The sequence below is a fragment of the Dendrobates tinctorius genome, unplaced genomic scaffold, assembly GCF_039654945.1.
Source record: "Dendrobates tinctorius isolate UK_male_01 unplaced genomic scaffold, ASM3965494v1 ptg000256l, whole genome shotgun sequence".
In the NCBI taxonomy this organism is placed as follows: domain Eukaryota; kingdom Metazoa; phylum Chordata; class Amphibia; order Anura; family Dendrobatidae; genus Dendrobates; species Dendrobates tinctorius.
In genome coordinates, this window is record NW_027361923.1 from 5,675,899 (window position 1) to 5,688,429 (window position 12,531).

At 50.4% G+C, this 12,531-nt stretch overlaps 1 protein-coding gene across 5 annotated transcripts in view; it reads left to right on the forward strand.

Annotated features, from left to right (window-relative positions):
• SLC36A4 (solute carrier family 36 member 4) overlaps positions 1 to 12,531 on the forward strand; it is a 231,134-nt gene that overhangs the window by 51,123 nt on the left and 167,480 nt on the right. The window lies entirely within an intron of this gene.

Below are 12,531 nucleotides of genomic sequence, written 5' to 3' on the forward strand. Positions count from 1 at the left end.
TGCGTCATTCCTTTTCAGGTAACCATGGAGGGATACAGAGTAGATATGCTACATCTGTATTCCCACATCGGGATTATGAGTACGGCGTGTACTGCCACCCCGTATCCTCATGAATCCCATGGGCAGGACCCTATCCCCTAACACAGGACTCGTGTTCAGGTGGCAGCTCCTGGTCCTGACCTTCGTCTCCCATCATTCGCCCACCAGAGCCTGATGATCGAGAGAGACGCCCTGCAGATAAGGTTTGGGACAGCATCTTTTCATGCAGATAAACTGACCCCTGTTACGGTGTGAACTGAAGGTAAGAGGCTGCAGCATTGTATGATCCGCTTACCAGCCGCACTGGCTGAATGTGACCGCTGTTATCAGCACTCGGGCTTACAGCCCATGTCTCTATACTTATGTTAAGAGCCAACACTTACTTTCAAGCACGCGGTGCAGCGCGGTTCCAGCCTGAGAGTCCTGGGAAGAATGGTGGCAGCTTCAGAGGCGATACCCTTTGCCCTGTTTCATTCCAGGATACTGCAGAGGAACATCCTCCTTCAGTGGGACAGGTCCATCTCTTCGCTGGATCACCCCTGCCTCCCCTCCATTCAGACCAGGGAGTCCCTCAAGTGGTGGCTGACCCCTCCCCCCCCTTGTTCATCTGGTACGGTCTTTTCCCCCTGTCCACTGGAAGTTAGTAACTATAGATGCCAATCTCCTGGGCTGGGGTGCGGTATTCCGCCACCTGACGGTCCAGGGACGGTGGTCGAGGCAAGAATCCTCACTGTCAATCAACATTTTAGAACTGAGGGCGGTCTTTCTAGCACTTCTACATTGGGAAAGGTACAACAACCAGCCAGTCCGGATTCAAATGGACAACGCCACGGCATGCATCAATCACCAAGCGGGCACTGGCCGAGGTATCCAGAATCTTCAACTGGGCAGAAACCGCAATTCTGGCAATTTCGGCAGTTTACATTCCCGGCACAGACAACACGGCCGTCGACTTCCTCAGTCGGGAGGGTCTCGCGGCAGGGGAATGGTCCTTACACCAGGAAGTGTTCCGTCAGATATGCCAGCTATGGGGGACTCCAGATGTGGACCTCCTGGCATCGCGACAGAACAAAGGGTCCAACAATTTGTCTCAAGATACCGCGATCCTCTAGCAATAGGGGGACGCGCTGGTTATTCCCTGGACACATTTCAGACTCCCTTACCTGTTCCCTCCCTTTCCTCTCCTGCCCAGGCTGCTAAAGAAGATCAAGGCGGAAGGGGTGCCGGTCATATTGGTCGCCCTTTACTGGCCCAGGAGGGCCTGGTTCGCAGAAATTATCAATCTTCTCACAGGCACCCCCTGGAGACTCCCTGACAGACCAGATCTCCTGGCTCAGGGGCTGTTTTACCACCCGAATTCTTGATTGCTCAATTTGACGGCATGGCTGTTGAAACAACAGTATTGAGAGCAGCGGGTTTTTCGGACCGAGTCATTAATACAATTATCCAGGCTAGGAAGCCTTCCTCTTCCAGGGTCTATTATCGAGCCTGGAAGGCCTATTTTGGCTGTGAGTCTAATCATGTCACACCTATGCCCTGTTCCCTGCCATCTGTCCTAGCTTTTCTCCAGTCAGGGTTAGATGGCCGCCTGGCCCCAAGTTCCTTGAAAGGCCAGGTATCTGCTCTCTCTATTCTTTTTCAAAAAAATTTGACCTCCCACTTACAGGTTAAGACCTTTCTGCAAGGAGTGGCACATGCGGCCCCTTCTTACAGATCCCCTGTGGCTCCATGGGATCTTAACTTGGTCTTGGAAGCCTTGACAGGTTCACCCTTTGAACCCCTACAGGAAGCTCCCATGTCTTTGTTGTCCTGGAAGGTGGTATTTCTAGTAGCCATCACCTCTATTAGGCAGGTTTCAGAATTAGCGACATTGTCCTGTCGCACTCCATTCCTAATTATGCACCAGGACAAGGTTGTTTTGCGGCCTCCTCCTAACTTTCTTCTGAAGATGGTATCGGCCTTCCACCTGAACGAGGATATAATCTTTCCGTCATTTTGTCCTGCTCCAACCCATCCTCTGGAGCGTTGAATAAGCTAGACCTGGTCAGGGCGATAAGGGTCTATCTGGCCAAGATCGCTCCCTTCAGGAAGGTGGACACGCTCTTTGTTACCCCCAATGGGGTGAGAAGAGACCTGCCGGCCTCTAAGGCAACAATTGCCCGCTGGATCAGAATAGCAATTCTGGAAGCCTACCGGGTGAAGGACAGGGTGTCCCCTGCTTGGGTCAAGGCCCATTCAACCCGGGCGGTTGGCACCTCTTGGGAGGTACACAACAGGGTATCGGCTATGCAGTTGTGCAAGGCTGCCACATGGTCATCTGTTCATACCTTTTCAAGGTTCTATAAGGTCCATACCTATGCTTCAGCTGACACCAGCCTAGGCAGAAGAATCTTGCAGGCGGCAGTGGTGAGTTCTCCGACCTGAAGGAAGTTTCTGTCTTTTCCCACCCCAGGGACTGCTTTTGGACATCCCACGGTTTCTGTGTCCCCTAATGAGACGAAAGAGAAAACAGGATTTTGGTTGCTTACCGTAAAATCTGTTTCTCAGAGTCTTCATTGGGGGACACAGCGCCCTCACATGATTTTATTACGTGTAATGAATATATGATTGACATACATGATGTCTCCTCCTACTGCTTTTTCACTAACTGATTGTCCTACAGCCGGTCAGAAGGGTGTATACTGCGGAGGAGGAGTTAACATTTTTTTCATGCATAGTGTCTACCTCCTAGTGACAGCAGCACACACCCACGGTTTCTGTGTCCCCCAATGAAGACTCTGAGAAACAGATTTTACGGTAAGCAACCAAAATCCTGTTTTTCCTTCTCATTGTTGACTGCAGAATGAGCTAACTAGGAGTCCTTCAGTAAGCTCTATCTGACAGAGCTTGTAACTCTTTGAGCTGTTAATTACTGAACATTTTCAGCTGATTTATGACCCAAAGCCTCGTAAAAGGAGAACTGGACTTTTATGTGGTCATAAATCAGATGGATGGAGCACAGTGGGATCCTGATTCAATTTCCACCAAGGACGACTTCTGCAAAGAGTTTGTGTTAGGTGTCGGGTTCCTGCCACTGCACAGCAGGAATCCAGAGCCTTGCACCCAGCGGTCTCCCATTCTTCTTCGGCCGCAGTGGAGCCTGCTCAGCAGATTCGTCGGTCCCGGCGCTCTGCCCTGGCCAACTCCTTGGGTTTGCTTGCTGCTGCCACCTCTGGCACAGCTATGACAATACATGCTGCTCAGCAGCGAGATTCTCCAGGGACTAAGTCCCCATGTCGGGCCACTGAGCATGCCCGTGGAATGATCTCCCTTTGGAGATCGAAGGTCACGTGCTCAGGTCCTGCTCCTGTTCGGATTGGCCCATCCGAGAAGCCTGGTAGGTCCCGGACGCTCGCGGCTATAAAAGTTTTGCATGGCCGCTCGGCCATGCGCTAGGATAAGACTGTATTTACAGACTATGTGGAGTGAGTGATGTATGCACGTATGAATGTCTCTGGTGAATGACTCATTAAGAAACCCCTACTCTTGGTACGCATGTGTTGTGCAGCCTAGCCTGCTAGCGCCCAGGATTAGGTAGGTCTGAGCTTGAGTCAGGCATCTGGCCTCACCAGGGACTCGGCACGCCTCAGTGCACGTGCTCCATAGCCAGCGTCTATAGCGGCGCTTGCGGCAGTGACGCCGCACGTTCAGTGGGCCTAGAAGAACTCTAACCCCGTGTCCTTGGGGTAGAGTTCTGTGGCCATACACTGTGTGCCCTTTTGGCCGAGCTCTGTGAGCTACCAGGCTCCGGCATCTCCTTTCAGCGGTGGTGCGGCTCTGTGCAGTAACAGAGTTCGCCCTGTTCACATTGGGTGACGTAACCCACGTGTGACTGGTTTCACGCCGCTTAATTCTTCCGCCATTACTTAGCAGCAGTGTACCACCTCTGCACGGTGGACCCCGGGCTGCGAACGCACCTACTGTTATTTTATAATTTGGTGCGTTCGGCCAGCCCTAACATTATCCTAGCGCCAGGGTCTGGCTAGTAATGGCGGACTAACAGCGACTGCTGCAGCACATCCGGCAGCTGCAGGGCAGGTTGGCGGCTCTCGAGCGTTCAGCCTCAGCTGCGGATGTTACTGTGGACCACTGCCATCCCTGCCCCGACTTTGTCCCGCCTCCCACTACCCGAGAAGTTCTCGGGTGATAGTGCCTCTTGTAGGGGTTTCGTGAGCCAGTGCTCGATACAGCTGGAGCTGCTGGCAGCACAATTCCCCTCCGAGCAGGCCAAAGTGGGATTTATTATTTCCCTCTTGTCGGGCAGGGCTTTGGAGTGGGCCACACCGCTGTGGGAGCGTGGTGATCATGTGGTGCAGAGTGCCTCTCGGTTCTTGGACACTCTGAAGCTTGTCTTCCTGGGACCGCGAGTCACCCATGACACCGCGCTCCGGCTGCTGGCATTATCACAGGGCTCGTCCATGGTCAGCCATTTTGCCATCCAGTTGCAGACGCTGGCCTCAGAGTTAGAGTGGCCAGATAAGGTCCTCATTCCGGCATTCTGGAGAGGTATGGCTAGCCATGTGAAGGACGCTCTGGCCACCAGGGAGATTCCCGCTACACTGGAGGAGCTTATCACTGTCTCCACCCGTATTGATCTTCGCTTCGCCGAGCGAAGGTTTTAGCGGGCCCAGTGGGTCCAGAGGTTTAGGTTGGCACCTAGTTTTGCTAAACCTCTGGAATCTTCCGATCGGGCGTCTGAGCGTCAGGGGGCTTCCCGTGAGGGATCCAGGCCCCGGTCCGCTCGAGCTCCTGTGAGCTGTCATGTTTGTCGGCAGTTCGGTCACCTTGCCAACCACTGCCCACAGCAGCTGGGAGAACACTCACGCCTAATGGCCGTAGGAGGCGGCGCACTAGAATCAGTGGTGTTTTCTTCCAAGCTGTCCTTTAAGGGGACACTTGAGGTTGATTCTTCCACTCTGGCGGTGGAGGTTTGCGTCGATTCCGGGGCAGAGGGCAATTTTATGTCGTCAGCCTTCGCTCAACGGCACGCTATACCTCTGGTTATGATGTCTACACCAGTCACCCTCAGAGTGGTGAACGGCGCCACTCTACCCTCACAGATAACCCACCAGACCGCCCCCTTGTTACTCTCAGTGGCTCCATCTCATCAGGAGACGATATCCCTCCTCGTCATGCCCTAGGGTATTGACCAGGTACTTCTAGGGGTCTCCTTGTTGCGGTACCACTCCCCCCATATAGAGTGGTTCTCAGGGAGGCTTATTGGGTGGAGTAAATCATGTGAGGGTAGATGTCTGAGGGAGTGCGTTCAGGTTGCCTCCACCGAGGTTCCCGCAGATCTCTCCCCGCTCCCCAAATACTATCGACAGTATGTGGACGTGTTCTCCAAAAAGGCAGCGGAGACCCTTCCACCGCATCGCCCCTATGACTGTCCTATTGACCTCTTGCCTGGTGCTGAGCCTCCCTGGGGTCGAGTCTATCCCCTATCTCTCCCAGAGACAGAGGCCATGTCTCAATACATCAGGGAGAATCTGGCAAGAGGATTCATTAGGAAGTCAGTGTCACCAGCTGGGGCGGGATTCTTCTTCCTCCAGAAGAAGAGTGGGAAACAACGTCCTTGCATTGATTACAGGGGTCTTAACGCCATCACCGTTAAGAATAAAGTAAGTATCCTCTGCCCCTGATATCAGAGCTGTTTGATAGGCTACGGGGAGCGAGAGTGTTCACCAAACTTGATCTGCGGGGGGCTTACAACCTGATTCGCATCCGTGATGGGGACGAATGGAAGACGGCATTTAACACCCGGGATGGACACTATGAATGCCTGGTGATGCCCTTTGGCCTCTGTAATGCCCCGGCCGTCTTCCAAGACTTTGTGAAAGATATCTTCCGGGATATGCTTACCACCTCGGTTGTAGTCTATCTGGATGATATTCTCATCTAGTCACCAGATATTGACTCCCACCGGAGAGATGTTTGCAAAGTTTTCGATCGCCTGCGGGCAAACTCCCTCTATGCCAACTTGGAGAAGTGTGTGTTTGAGCAGGAGTCCTTGCCTTTCCTGGGCTATATCATCTCCGCCCGGGGGTTGGCCATGGATCCTGCCAAGCTACAGGCGGTGATGGATTGGCAGGAACCTCATTCTCTCAAAGCGGTGCAGCGCTTTATGGGGTTCATAAATTACTATCGCCAATTCATCCCCCACTTCTCGACTTTGGTAGCACCCTTGGTAGCCCTCACCAAGAAGGGTGCAAACCCCAAGTTGTGGTCGGAACCTATCTCCAAGGCCTTCTCCTCCATTAAGTCCCATTTCGCTAGCGCTCCCATTCTACATCGCCCCGATGTAGATAAGCCCTTCATTCTGGAAGTGGATGCCTCTTCCGTCGGTGCTGGAGCGGTCCTGTTTCAGAAGGACACACAAGGTCGGAGCACCCATGCTTCTTTTTCTCCAAGACCTTCACACCGGCGGAGAGGAATTATTCCATCGGGGACAGGGAGTTGCTAGCGATGAAGTTGGCATTCTCGGAGTGGAGACACCTCCTGGAGGGGGCTCGCCATCCTTTCCAGGTGTTCACTGACCACAAAATCTTGGTGTATTTACAAACAGCCCAGCGGCTAAATTCTTGCCAGGCCAGATGGTCTTTGTTCTTTTCCCGGTTCCACTTCACCCTCCATTTTCTCTCCGGGGAGAACAACGTCCGGGCCGATGCTCTCTCCCGCTCCGTGGTGTCATCGGAGCAAGAGGAGGAGGAGCCTCGGCTGATCGTCCCATTCGAGAGCCTGAGGACTGTGGCTCTGGTTGCCCTTGAGTCAGTACCTCTGGGCAAGACATTTGTCCCTGCCCGTCTGCGACCGGAGGTCCTCTCTTGGGCTCATTCGTCCAGGGTGGGTGGACATTTCGGGATAAAACGGACCTCTGAGCTTCTGGCGAGGACGTACTGGTGGCTGCATATGGCCCGAGACGTCAGGGACTAATTCAGACGTGCGTCTCTTGCGCCCAGAATAGGTCCTCTCGGCAGCGGCCCGCTGGGCTTCTTTTTCCTCTGCCAGTAGCGGACAGGCCCTGGGAGATGGTCGGTTTGGATTTTGTGGTGGGGCTACCCAAGTCCAGTGGCAGCACGGTCATTTGGGTTGTCACCGACCATTTCTCTAAGATGGTGCACCTGGTACCTCTCTCCCGGTTACCTTCTGCGCGGGGCCTAGCAGTGTTGTTCATTAAGCACGTTTTCCGCCTGCATGGCATGCCGGACAAGATCGTCAGTGACCGGAGTCCTCAGTTGCGTCCCGGTTTTGCGCAGCATTGAGCTGAATCTCTCCTCGGCCTATCATCCCGAGACAAACGGGTTGGTAGAGAGAGCCAACCAGACCCTGATCACATATCTTCGACATTTTGTCTCGGCCAGGCAGGACGACTGGGCATCCTTGCTGCCGTGGGCAGAGTTTGCTTTGATCAATGCTGTGGCCGACTCCACCGGTCAGACCCCATTCCTCCTAAATTACGGCAAGTATCCGCGCGTCCCTGTGCCCATGCCTGTGTCATCCACCGACTCCAGGGTGGCAGACTGGGCGGTGGAGGCACGCGACATTTGGGATCACACCCAGGATGCTATCCGGGCTTCCAAGGAGAGAATGAGGACCTCCGCTGATGCACACCTCCGCTGATGCACACTTTTGCCCCTGGTGACTTGGTGTGGCTCTCCGCCCGAAACATCAGGCTGTGGGTAGAGTCCGCTAAGTTCGCACCACGCTACATTGGCCCCTTCAAGGTCCTCGAGCAGATCAGCTCTGTGGTCTGCCGTCTGGCCCTTCCACCACACTTGGCTATCTCTGATACATTCCATGTGTCCCTCCTTAAGCCTGCTCACTTGTCCCGGTTCTCCGAGTCATCTGCCGGGACATCAGACTTGTCTTCGGACAAGTTTGAGGTCAATGCCATCGTGGGATGCAAGGTGATGCGGGGCAAAAAGTTTTATTTGGTGGATTGGAAGGGTCATGGTCCAGAGGCTCGGACCTGGGAGCCAGTGGAGAACATCCATGCTCCGCTCCTTATTGCGGCGTTTGAGCGTAGCGAGGCTCAGAGGGGAGGGGGCCCTAGGAGGGGGGGTAATGTTAGGCGTTGGGTTCCTGCCACTGCACAGCAGGAATCCAGAGCCTTGCACCCAGCGGTCTCCCATTCTTCTTCGGCCGCAGTGGAGCCTGCTCAGCAGATTCGGCGGTCCCAGCGCTCTGCCCTGGCCAACTCCATGGGTTTGCTTGCTGCTGCCACCTCTGGCACAGCTATGACAATACATGCTGCTCAGCAGCGAGATTCTCCAGGGACTAAGTCCCCATGTCGGGCCACTGAGCATGCCCGTGGAGTGATCTCCCATTGGAGATCGAAGGTCACGTGCTCAGGTCCTGCTCCTGTTCGGATTGGCCCATCCGAGAAGCCAGGCAGGTCCCGGACGCTCGCGGCTATAAAAGGTTCGCATGGCCGCTCGGCCATACGCTAAGGTAAGACTGTATTTACAGACTATGTAGAGTGAGTGATGTATGCACGTATGAATGTCTCTGGTGAATGACTCATTAAGAAACCCCTACCCTTGGTACGCATGTGTTGTGCAGCCTAGCCTGCTAGCGCCCAGGCTTAGGTGTAGGTAGGTCTGAGGTTGAGTCAGGCATCAGTCCTCACCAGGGACTCAGCACGCCTCAGTGCACGTGATCCATAGCCAATGTCTATAGCGGCGCTCGCGGCAGCGACGCCGCACGTTCAGTGGGCCTAGAAGGACTCTAACCCCATGTCCTTGGGGTAGAGTTCTGTGGCCGTACACTGTGCGCCCTTTTGGCCGAGCTCTGTGAGTTACCAGGCTCCGGCATCTACGTTCAGCGGTGGTGCGGCTCTGTGCAGTAACAGAGTTCGCCCTGTTCACATTGGGTGACGTAACCCACGTGTGACTGCTTTTACACCGCTCTATTCTTCCGCCATTAATTAGCAGCAGTGTACCACCTCTGCACGGTGGACCCCGGGCTGCGAACGCACCTACTATTATTTTATAATTTGATGCGTTCCGCCAGCCCTAACAATTTGTATGTTCTCCCCGTGTTTCTGTGAGTTTCCTCCGGGTTCTCCGGTTTCCTCTTGCATTCCAAAGACATACTGATAGGGAATTTGCAACGTGGACAGAGATGATGATGTCTGTAAACAGTTGCGGAATCATTGGCGCTAAAAGAGTTAGAAATTTTCTCAGCAGGACGAGCTCACTGACGGATTCCCAGTGGACACATTCTGCAGGCAGCAAGAGATACAAACTATAGAAGGGAAATGGTGCCAAAATTTATAATGAAACGCAATTGCAGAAATTCTATTTAGCACCATTTCTGTCCACAGGCCCTTTAGACAGTCAGGAGGAGCTGCAATACCAGGCACAACCTATAGGCCAGTGGGGCGCTGTGTTTTTTTTTTAATGAAATCGCAGAGGTCGTCCACCTACGGGCACAGTCTGTAGAGTCTGGATTTACACGGGCATTTGCTTCAAACTTCAAACGAGGCCAGAAAATATATACGGTATATATTTTTATTTGCCCTTTTCAATAATCTACCATTGAAATATACATTTCAACAACAGCCACGGGCCCGTGCTCCGCTCGCCACCATGATAAATTGATGCATTTTCTTTTTCTGTGTCGTCCGCGCCGTCAGTTTTCAGAAGCCGCTTCAAGAAACATTGAAATCTGAGCGGAAAGTAACTTGGCCATTTGTAAGAAGGGGAAAAAAATGTTGTCTTTCTCCTCCTGTCCCCATCGGTCAGAATATTTATCTCATTTTACAGTGCGTCCGTCTTTAGCTCCTGCGTCGTGAATTCTCTGACAACCTTCCCATTAAAATGGCTCTTGAAGTAGGTAGTCAGTTCCTCCACCAATCACTTAAGATTTGGCATATTCTTACAACTGTCATAGACATTGGGGATACTACTAGGGCTATTCTAGAATCTAACTTCCTGATGTTTTCAGGAAACAACACACATGCATTAGCCGCACTAAACAGACCCTGACTTTATCTTTCGTATTGAGTCATAGAATCATAGAATCGTAAAGTTGGAAGGGACCTCCTGGGCCATCTGGTCCAACCCCCTGCTCAAAGCAGGATTCGCTAAATCATCCCAGTCAGATGTCTGTCCAGCCTCTGTTTGAAGACTTCCATTGAAGGAGAACTCACCACTTCTCGTGGCAGCCTGTTCCACTCATTGATCACTCTAACTGTCAAAAAGTTTTTTCTAATATCTAATCTGTGTCTCCTCCCATTCAGTTTCATCCCATTGCTTCTAGTCTTTCCTTGTGCAAATGAGAATAAAGTTGATCCTTCTACAATGTGACAGCCCTTTAGATATTTGTAGACAGCTATTAAGTCTCCTCTGTCTTCTCGTTTGCAAACTAAACATTCCCAAATCCTGCAACCTTTCCTCATAAGACAGGGTTTGCAGACCGGTCACCATTCTGGTCGCTCTTTTCTGAACTTGCTCCAGTTTGTTGATGTCTTTTTTAAAATGTGGTGCCCAAAACTGGACACAATATTCCAGATGAGGTCTGACCAAAGAGGAGTAGAGGGAAATAATGACTTCACGTGATCTAGACTGTATGCTTCTGTTAATACATCCTAGAATTGCATTTGCCTTTTTTGCTGCTGCATCACACTGTTGACTCATATTCAGTCTGTGATCTATTAGTATACCCAAGTCTTTTTCACATGTGCTGTTGCTTAGCCCTATTCCTCCCATTCTGTATATGCTTTTTTCATTTTTATTGCCCAGATGTAGTACTTTGCATTTCTCCCTGTTAAAAACCATTCTGTTAGTTGCTGCCCACTTCTCCAGTTTATTTAAATCTTTTTGAATCCTCTCTCTCTCTTCTCTAGTATTAGCTATCCCTCCTAGCTTTGTGTCATCAGCAAATTTAATCACTTTACCCTCAATTCCTTCATCTAAATCGTTGATAAAGATGTTGAACAATACAGGGCCCAGGACAGAGCCCTGTGGTACCCCACTTGAGACATTCTTCCAACTGGATGTGCAGCCATTTAAGACCACTCTTTGGGTCCGATCACTAAGCCAGTTATGAATCCACCTAACAGTTGCCTTGTCCATTCCATACTTAGTCATTTTTTCAATAAGGATTGTATGAGAGACTTAGTCAAATGCTTTGCTGAAGTCAAGATATACTATATCTACAGCATTTCCTTGATCCACCCAATCGGTGATACCGTCATAGAAGGAAATTAAGTTAGTCTGACATGACTTATTAGTTACAAACCCATGCTGACTCTGTTTAATCACTTCATTCTTATCCAGGTATTGACATACATGTTGTTTAATAATTTGTTCAAAGATCTTTCCTGGTATAGAAGTCAGACTCACCGGCCTATAGTTGCCTGGGTCCACCTTCTTCCCCTTTTTGAAGATAGGAACAACATTTGCTCTTCTCCAGTCTTCTGGCACTTCTCCTGTTCTCCAAGAATTTTCAAAGATTATGGAGAGGGGTTCAAAAATTTCTTCTGCTATCTCCTTCAGTACTCTGGGGTGTAATTCATCTGGACCTGGAGACTTGAATTCATTTAGGTTAGCTAAGTGTTTCCTCACTATCTTTCTGTTTATAGATATCCTGGATTCTTCTATTCCCTTAATAGGACAGTGAATAACAGTTGATGTTACATTTCCTTTCTGAGAGAAAACAGATGCAAAATAGGAATTTTAAAGTTCAGCCTTCTCAACATCCTGTCTTACCATTTCATCATTTTCATCCTGTAAAAATCCTATAGCATCTTTGACTTTTCTTTTACTTTTCTTTTACTTTTGACATATCCCAAAAATCCTTTATTATTGCTTTTGACATCTCTTGCAAGCCTCAATTCATTTTCAGCTTTACTAATCTGATTTGTGCCCTGCAGGTTCTGCAGACAGCATTATATTCTTCTTTAGATATGCCTCCCTCTTTCCATTTTATAAACATTTTTTTCTTCCTTTTTAGCATGTGCTTAAGTTCTGTGTTCATCCATCCTGGTTTCCTTAAATGCTTCCTATTCTTCCCTCTTTTCGGAATTGTTAACAACTGTGCTTTGAGAATTTCATTTTTCAAGATTTCCCATCCTTCCTGGACATTTTTGTCTTTAAGGATATCCAGCCATTGGATCCCTCCAATTCTCTTTCTGAATCCCTTAAAATCTGCCTTTCTGAAATCTAACCTTGACGTCTGAGTCTTCACAGGTCTTCCGCCTCTAGTTATCCAAAATTCTAAAATAGCATGGTCGCTACCTCCTGTGATGAGCGTGTGCAAAGGTCATTGTGTTGAGAAGGGGAGTAGGGAGACTGTGACATCGCCTATTGTGATTGGTGGATCTTGCGTTATCCGCTGTATATAAAGGTGTTACGCATCATTTTAATCCTGTCTCTGATGATAAGGAGCCTGCTGAAAACTCTTCCTTTAAAAAGTAGGGAATATGAGTCTAAAAACAATCAAACAAAA